General features: G+C 43.1%; 1 protein-coding gene across 1 annotated transcript in view; it reads left to right on the forward strand.

Annotated features, from left to right (window-relative positions):
* Crlf3 (cytokine receptor like factor 3) overlaps positions 1-8,467 on the forward strand; it is a 51,522-nt gene that overhangs the window by 39,943 nt on the left and 3,112 nt on the right. The gene's annotated exons all lie outside the window — the stretch shown is intronic.

Below are 8,467 nucleotides of genomic sequence, written 5' to 3' on the forward strand. Positions count from 1 at the left end.
TTGGGTTTTTTTTTTTTTTTTTTTTTTTTTTTTAGACAGGGTTTCTCTGTAGCTTTGGAGCCTTTCCTGAACTAGCTCTTTAGGCCAGGCTGGCCTCGAATTCACAGAGATCGCCTGCCTCTGTCTCCTGAATGCTAGGATTAAAGGCACGCTCCACCACCTCCCGGCTCCTCTAAGTCTTGAGTCTCAAGATTATTGAAATTTTTCAAAATTATCGAAAATCTTTTTATTGTATTTTTTAAAACATTTATTGCCAGGCAGTGGTGGCACACACCTTTAATCCTAGTGCTGGGGAGGCAGAGGCAGGTGATCTCTGAGTTTGAAGCCAACCTGGTCTACAGAGTAAGTTCCAGGACAGCCAGGGCTATACAAGAAAGCCTGTCTCAAAACAAAACAAATTTACTTCCTTTTGTATTGGTGTTTTACCTGATGGTATGTCTGTGTGAGGGTGCGTATCCTCTGGAACTGGAGTTACAGACAGTTGCGAGCGGCCATGTGGGTGCTGGGACTTAAGCCTGAGTCCTTTAGAAGAGTGGCAGTGCCCTTAACCTCTGAGCCATCTCCACAGCACCTATTTTATTTTTTAAAAAATGCTTCTAATTGCATATGTGTGTTGCCAGATTTGGTCTCTCTTCCTACCACATAAGTCCTGGAGCTAAGATCAGGTCGTCCACTTGGTGGCCAGTGTTTTTATCCATGAGCCATAGATGATCAGAGTTTTGTCTGTTTTGTTTCCTTGTGTAAGGCGTGGGGGAGCATCTGGAAGTTTTGTCTGAGCCAGCCAAATCATTTGAACTGACTCCCTCTGTCAGGATATGCTTGTTTGTGCTTTGTCTTGCTTCTAACACCACCTCTCACCCATTAAGTCATAAAGAAAGAATGATTGCATCACCAGAAAAATGCCAAGGGGAGAAAAATGAGTCTGTGTTAGCTTTCCATTTCTACAATAAATACTTGAAATAATCCACTCTCAAAGAGAAGAGGGCTGTCTGGCTCACCTTATGCTGGTTTAGCCCATGACAGGTCGGCTCTATTTCTTTGGGGCCCATGCCAGCAAGTATGGTGGCAGGATTTTCACCCCTTCTTAACAGTGCTAGCTGAGTACCAAACCTGTGGCACTGTGCCTTTCAGGAGCAGGAGGTATTCTATATCTATTTATGGCAGACCTGACTCTCAAAATCTATTTATGCCTTGCATAGTAAATTTTCTATACTGAAACATACTCCTATGATTATGTCTTTGTGAACAGGAATACTTTCGTTAGTGAAATTTCTGAACACCAGGTAATTGAAAATCAACAGACCTTTTGAGGCTTGATAGATGGAGGCCAGAGAGTTCATATAAGAATAATGATAAATAAATAATTGCAGTTGCTATCTAAATGGTATTTACTTGGTGCCAAGTACTAGTGCTAATGGTTTCATGGACCATAGGCTGTGTAGCTGAGAATAACCTTGAGCTTCTGATCCTCTGGCTTCTACCTTCCGAGAGCCCTGGTAAGAGTCATGTACTAATCTGCTGGTCTATTCATGCTGAGGACTGAACCCAGGGCTTTGTGAATGCAAGGAAGGAGTCGCCAGCTTGCGTCTATACAGCAAGCTTCATTTTAGTTTAAGGCACCTAATGTGGTAAGTGTAGTTAGCTGTTTTAGGAGTTAATTATCCCGTGTCTCACAGCTTGTAAGTACCAAAGCTGGAATTGAAGTCCCTGTCTCCGGAGTCTGTCGTTGTGAATTCCTGCCTCAACCTGCTAAGTGTAGAATAGACATACATTACCACACCCAGAGACATTCTGATCTCAGCCATTTCTCATTGCGTCTCCTTGTCTCTTTTGTGAGGAAGTTGGTGTGATTCCTACTAATGTGGAGCCCTACAGCCTTGCTGCTGCCTCCTCTTTTGTGTTGGTGGTTGTGCTATAGCTGAACTTCAGACCTTGGGTGTGTAAAGCATTTGTTCCCCACAGAGCTGCTCTCCCCCCTTTCCAATTTTAGGACCTCTTTCCTCCCCATATTGCTTAATCCTAATGCTGTCTTATGGTTAAAATTCCCTCTCTGTGGATACAGAGGACTATTTGATTGATAGCTTGCATATTTGCAATGATACAGATTGGTCTGACTCCACTGCTTACAGGTTTGACAGTAGGTCTCAATCAAACTTTGTTTCTCCGTCCTATCCCAGAGAAGCCTCACTGGGCCCCTCTCAACTGAGTGAGTAACTGAAACTGCTCAGCTAGCCAGACTGCATTTTTGTCATTTTCCCCCTTGAATGTGAACTAAGAGGGTTTTTTTATTTTCTCCTTGTTCAATGACAACAACAGTTAAACCAGAAGGTGAGTGGGAGGGACAAATGGGTGTACTTGCATGAAGATCTTCTTAAGGACCTACTCTTTAGAAGGGTGCCTTAGCTGTGGCAGTCACTGCTCTGCTGTTTAGCCAGTTCGTCTTTGCTGTGGTTTCTGGAGGGCTTGCAGGTATGGCCAACCTTTTGGCATTGTGACTTGGCATTGTTATCTAGAAAGTGTGTGCTTAAGAACTGAGCAGTGCCATTATGGCAAGGGGGAGGAAGGGAGAGCAAAAAATACCTTTAAAGTAAAAATATTTTAAGTAAGTGTATAATTCTTCATTGGGATGAATTCATGGCTATCGTCAGTTGCATGTGGGATGTGGGTCACAGATTAGACACGCTTGCTAGAGCGTCTGGAGACAGAGCTTGTTTCTGGCTGAATGCTGAGCTGTTCTAGAGTCCACTTCCTTGGTGCTGTCAGCGCTTCTCCCGGCCTGTTTTGTTTCCTGATGGCACCTTCCTGTTTGCTTCACTTGCTTTTACCTTTTCCTGCCATCGTCACTGATTTACTTTTGAATTATGTATGTCTGTGTGTTCATATGCCATGTGAGTGTTGGTGCCCTTGGAAGCCAGTGATGTTGGATCCCCTCGAGCTGGAGTTACAGGTGTTGTGAGCTGCCTCTTATGGGCACTGGGAATTGAACTCAGTCCTCTGCAAGAGTAGCCCTGAGCCATCTCTCCAGCCCCTTAATTTTTTAAATTTATTTTATGTAAATTGGTGCTCTATCTGCAAGTACAACTTTTTGTTTTGGTTTTTTCGAGACAGGGTTTCTCTGTAGCTTTGGAGCCTGTCCTGGTACTAGCTCTTGTAGACCAGGCTGGCCTCGAACTCAGAAATCCGCCTGCCTCTGCCTCCCGAGTGCTGGGATTAAAGGCGTGCGCCACCACCACCCGGCTTGCAAGTACAACTTCATGCCAGAAGAAGGTCTAGGATTCCACTATAGATGGTTGTGAGCCACCATGTGATTGTTGGGAATTGAACTCAGGACCTCTGGAAGAGCGTCCAGTGCTCTTAACTGCTGAAACAGTTTTCTAGTCGTGTTCTCCCACACACAAGTAATTTTTAAATATACCTTTACTTTCTCTTTTCTTTCTTTTTTTAAATAACTTATTTATTATTTTATGTGCATTGGCATTTTTGCTTGCGCATATGCCTGTGTGAGGGTGTTGGGTCCCTTGAATTGGAATTACAGACAGTTGTAAGCTACCATGTGTGTGCTGGGAATTGAACTCAGGTATTCTGGATGAGCGTCAGTGCTCTTAATCATTGAGCTGTCTCTCCAGCCCCATTAGCCTTTCTTTTCTATCATCTGGTTTTTTTAGCTTGTTTTTGTTGTTTTCGAGAAAGCATCTTATGTCTCTGAGGCTGGCCTCAAATTCACTATATAGCCAAGAATGACCTTGAACTTTTTTTTTTTAAGAACACTTTTTCATTCATTCATTCATTCATTCATTCATTTATTATGGATACAATATTCTGTTTGTGTTTATGCCTTCAGGCTAGAAGAGGGCACCAGACCCCATTACAGATGGTTGTGAGCCACCATGTGGTTGCTGGGAATTGAACTCAGGACCTCTGGAAGAGCAGGCAATGCTCTTAACCTCTGAGCCATCTCTCCAGCTCCCTTGAACTTTTTTTTTTAAGTTTTATTTATTTTATGTATATGATGATCTATCTGCATGTATACTTACTTGGCAGAAGAGGGCATCAGATCTAATTACAGATAGTTGTGAGCCACCATGTAGTTGCTGGGAACTGAACTCAGGACCACTCTTAACCACTGAGTCATCTCTTCAGGGCCCCCCTCCTTGTTTTGTTTTGTTTGTTTGTTTGTTTGTTGTGTCTTTTTTTTTTCTTTTGAGACAGGGTTTCTCTGTGTAACTTTGGAGCCTGACCTGGAACTTGCTTTGTAGACCAGGCTGGTGTCAAACTTCTCCTGCCTCTGCCTCCCAAGTGCTGGGATTAAAGGTGTGCACCATCGCCCAGCCTTATCTTGTAGACAGAAGTTTCTGTCCCACCTGGTCTTGCAGTTGTTCATTTCCAAAGAAACACACAAGAAGCTTATATTAATAATAAACTATTTAGCCTATTATTTCAGACTTACTATTAACTATCTCTTACAACTTAAATTAACCCATAATTCTTATTATGTTTAGCCATGTGACTTGTTACCTTTTATCAGTGAGGCATTCTCATCTTGCTTCTTCTGCATCTGCCTGGTGACTAACTTTCTGCCTTTCCTCTTAGTCTGGTTGCCCCACTTATATTTCCTGCCTGACTACTGGCCAGTCAGCATTTTATTAAACCAATATGAGTGAGAAATCTTTGCAGTGTACAAGAACATTTTCCCTCAGCATCCCCTTGAACATCCGATCCTCCCTAACTCCCTACTACAGAGACCATGAGTATGCCACCACACTCCATAGGTTGTGCTGGGGATAGAATTTGGGCAGATGGCCTTCAGCTGAGCTGTGTGCCCAGATCCATCACCTGTTTTTAAGGAGACTTTCTTTTCTTTTGCTGCTAACAGCCTTCCTTTACCCTGGAAGCCTAGCGGGTAGGCTGCTCCTCTTCCTTCTTCAAGGAAAGAAAAGTACACAGAGATTGTGTCAAGACTCAGATCTTGGTAGCTTCAAACTCTGTTCTTAGCTCAGTATTCTCTGTCCTCTTGCCTACTGTTGCTCTGATAAAACACTGACCAAAACAACTTGGGAAGGAAAGGGTTTACTGCATCCTACAGGTCACACTCCATCAGGAGCCAGGGCAGGAGGTCAAGACAGGAACTGAAGCAGAGAGGACAGTAGCTTTTACTGATTGACTTGCTTGACTACCTCCCTTGCTTACCCCCATGCCCACATGCTTAGGGATGGTACATCTCATAGAGCTTGAGCCCTCCCACATCAATTGCAGATTTTAAAAGCCCCAACCATTCATCGCTTGTGTTTTGAGACAGGTTCTCACTATGGCACCCTGGCTTAGAATTTAATAAGTGCCCATGCTGGCCTTGAATTTGTCAGCAGTCCCCTCCCTCTGTCTGCAGAACACTAATATGGTGGTAGGTGCCACCACATCTAGAGGGTAATAGCTTTGGGATGTGGGAATTTGATTCAGTGCTTGCTTGTGGTAGATCCCCCGTCTGTCACACTCCTTAGTAAGGGCCTTACTGTATAGCCTAGGTTGGTCTGGGTGGAACTCAGACCATGCTGGCTTCAAATTTTTGGCAATCCTGTTCCTACCTACTTGGTCTTAGGATAGCCGGTGTGTGTCACCATACCTTGCTTGTTTTATTTATTATTATTGTGTGTGTATGGATGTGTGTACATCTTTTTTATTTATATGTGAGTATAGTGTACTCATGCCATGGCATACATGGGAAAGTTAGCTGACAACTTTCTGGAGTGGGTTTCAGCTTCCACAATGTGAGTTCTATGGATCAAACTCTTGTCAGACTTGTAAGGCAAGCACTTTTACCCACTGAACCTTCTAAGACACGGTTTTTGATGTAGTACAGACTGGTCTCAAACTTTCCTCCTAATCGCTGGGTTTACAAGTATGCCCCATCCAAGCTGGGCAGTGGTGATACTCACCTTTAATCCTAGCATTCTGGAGACAGAGACTGGAGAATCTCTGACTTTGAGGCCAGCGTGGTCTACAGATCAGGTTCCAGGACAGTTGGGGCTACACAGAGAAACCGTGTGTGTGTGTGTGTGTGTGTGTGTGTGTGTGTGTGTGTGTGTGTGTGTGTTTGTGTTGGGGGGATGGGGATAATGTACCAACCATGCCTGAATTTTTTTCTCCTTTCATTACTGGAAATCAAACTCAGGGCCTTACATATGCAGAGTAAGGCCTCTGCCATTGAGCCACACCCTCACCCTGCTTTCTTTTCATTATTAACATTAATTTAATAACATTAAATAACATTAATTTAATATCATTATCTGAATGAATTTAAGCTCAAAGAGACCTTTTTTTCTGTACAGAGCTTATTTCTGCCATTATCAGGTCTTATATTCTTAGTATCTTATATTCAAAAAGTACTCTAGGGCTAGGGATTCACTCAATGGTACAGTGGTCAGTTAGCATATAGAAGACTCTGAGATCGATTCCCAGAATCAGACAAAATACACAAGATTGCCAGAATAATTCAATATTTCCTAGGAAAGCCATTGTTAAGCTGCTGCTAAGAAATGCATTTTTTATATAGAGTTTGTCTCATGGTAGGTTGTCCTTGCTCCAGTGGAAGGTCCTACACCCAGGTATGCAGGTGGTACTAATTGGACTCTTGGGATATTTTTTAAAAAAGAAAAATAGGAAGTTAAAAGAGAGCCATGTTGGAGGGCCATGTTGCGAGGAGCTAGAGCAGGAAGGAAAATGGTTATGATTAAATGTATTTTATTCTTGAACGAGATTCTCAAAGTAAATAAAAAATACTATTTTTAAAAATTGGTGTTTGAGTCAGGCACAACACACATGATAATCCCTTCCAGCACCAGAGAAGCAGGGGCAACAGAATCATGAGTTTAAGGTAACTTAGGTTACTTAGGCAAGACCTTATCTCAACACAGAACAGAAATGAAGTTAATTTGTTTTTAACTAGGGTTTTTGAATCTTGTCTTCTTCCTCCATAACTCTATGAAGAGGCATTACATAGTCCTTGGGAGCGTGCAACAGGGCTGGGTTTGTTTTGTAACAGCAATGCCCCTAGAGGTACAACAATCCACTGAAGTTGGCTCTTATTACAGACCAGGGAATGTCGCCCAGAGGAATTCTCCCCACCCACTATTAATAGTGTGGGGACGATAAGCCAGTAGATCACTCACTCCCTGGATTCTTTTTTGTTTTAGTTTTGTTTTTTTCTACGTGTCTCTGTGTGGTCCCTGGATTTCCTAGAACTTATTCTGTAGAGCAGGCTGGCCTCAAGGTCAGAGATCTGCCTGCCTTTGCCTCCTGACTACTGGGTATTAAAGGCCTGTACCACTACTCCTTGTGCAGTCTTAGCACATTGTCATCCTTTATGCAGTCTGCGCCACGGTGGCTACTTTGTTCATTGCTGGTCTGACACCTGCCAGGAAAGCTGGAAGAATTTGGTTTTGGTTTTTTGTTTGTTTGTTTCGAGACAGGGATTCTCTGTAGCTTTGGAACCTGTCCTGGAACTAGCTCTTGTAGACCAGACTGGCCTCGAACTCACAAAGATTCACCTGCTTCCCAAGTGCTGGGATTAAAGGCCTGTGCCACCACCTCCCAGCAAGAATTTGTTTTGACAGGAGATAGTCTGGCATGACAGGAAGGCACAGCAGAGTTCCTGGAGGTGGCAGAGGGCTGTGGGATTTCTAACATCTGGGCAGACTTAAGAGCAGAGAGCAGGAAATGTTGGCGCTCTCAGAATTTCTCTATTTACCCTCCTTTTTCATCAGTCTGGAGCTGAGGTGATGCCAAACACCTGGGAGACCTCATTCCTTATTTAAATCTCTCAAAAGTATTCTCATTAGGTGATGGGTTTTGGTTTTGTTTGTTTTTGTTGTTATTTTGCTTTTTTGATTCAGGGTCTCTCCATACAGCCCCATCTGTCCTGGAACTAATTACATAGACAAGGCTATTCTCAAACTAAAGGAGATCTTCCTGTCTCTATCTCCCCCCATCTCTCCTGCAAGCTCAGGGGTAAAAGAAGTGCAGTCCTGTGCCTGGCTTCTTGACTATTCTACATCCAGCCAAGTTGACAGGAATAAGCACCACTGAACAGATATTGGGTTTTTTGTTTTATTTTGTTTCTTTTTAATGTATTTATTAATTATGTATTCAGTATTCTGTCTGCATGTATGGTGCAGACCAGAAGAGGGCACCAGATCTCATTACAGGTGATTGTGAGCCACCATGTGGTTACTGGGAATTGAACTCAGGACCTCTAGAAGAGCAGCCATTGTTCTTAACCTCTGAGCCATCTCTCCAGCCTTATTTTGTTTCTGAAGCAGAGTTTCTCTGTGTAGTTCTAGCTGTCCTGAAACTTGCTCTGTAGACCAGACTGGCCTCTTATCTCAAAGGGATCCACTTGTCTCCTCTGCCTCCCAAGTTCTGGGATTAAAGACATACACCACCACAACCCAGCTTGTTTTTTTTTTTTTTTTTT

The sequence above is a fragment of the Alexandromys fortis genome, unplaced genomic scaffold (assembly GCF_014885135.2).
Source record: "Alexandromys fortis isolate MF-2015 unplaced genomic scaffold, M_Fortis_MF-2015_v1.1 scaffold_80, whole genome shotgun sequence".
Taxonomy (NCBI): domain Eukaryota; kingdom Metazoa; phylum Chordata; class Mammalia; order Rodentia; family Cricetidae; genus Alexandromys; species Alexandromys fortis.